This window comes from Ovis aries, chromosome 10 (assembly GCF_016772045.2).
Source record: "Ovis aries strain OAR_USU_Benz2616 breed Rambouillet chromosome 10, ARS-UI_Ramb_v3.0, whole genome shotgun sequence".
Lineage (NCBI taxonomy): Eukaryota > Metazoa > Chordata > Mammalia > Artiodactyla > Bovidae > Ovis > Ovis aries.
The window spans coordinates 69,944,675-69,945,463 of NC_056063.1; positions in this window are offsets into that span (position 1 = coordinate 69,944,675).

The following is a 789-nucleotide window of genomic DNA, read 5'->3' on the forward strand; positions in this document are numbered from 1 at the left end:
GTTTTAAGCCACCCAGTTTGGTGTACTTGATTCGGGTAGCTCTAGGAGGCCCATCCGCTGCCCTTTTCCTAAGAGTCCATTTGGGAGGATGTCTGTATGTAAGTGTCTACATGTTGTAGTTGAGCTGTGCTGCTCTATGTTATGTTCTTTCTTTTGGTTTTGAAGCAAATTAATTAACATGATACAGAAAAGGGAGAATACAAATGCTGAAGCCCTCACTTTAAGCCCTCATACTCTTTTGTTCTCCATTATTACACCAAATTATTTAATTGGGTCTCTCTGATTGTGCTCAGACACAGAAAAGAACACAGTCTATTGTGAGACACCCTACAGCCATAATGCAATATCAAATTCAATTCCCATCCAAAGTGCTTGCTGCTAAAAGCCTGTTCTGTGGCTGCAGATTAATGAAGATCTGCATTGAGCAAAGTGGTGGTCGTGGAGACATTATTTTCCTCCAATAGAAGGCCTATTCTTGAAGAACAATAAAAGCATAGAGAAGCGTTAGTCTGCTTATGGATAGAAATAAATCAAAATGAATAAGAGGGTTGATGGAAATAGCCTGGAAGCAGCAGAGTAGAGCTCTGAAAATTCTGTTTTTGTTTTGAGAGAACATTTTCCTTCCTTCTCCCCATCCCTCCTCCCCCTAGAGACCCTCATAAAATGCTGCTGGGTGCAGGATCAAAAGCTATGGAGTGAAGAACAAATCTGAACATTTAAAGCCCAGTTAGAGATAATTAACTTTTTAGAAATGCAGTCCAGGCCAGCCTTGCTGTGTATACTGATAGT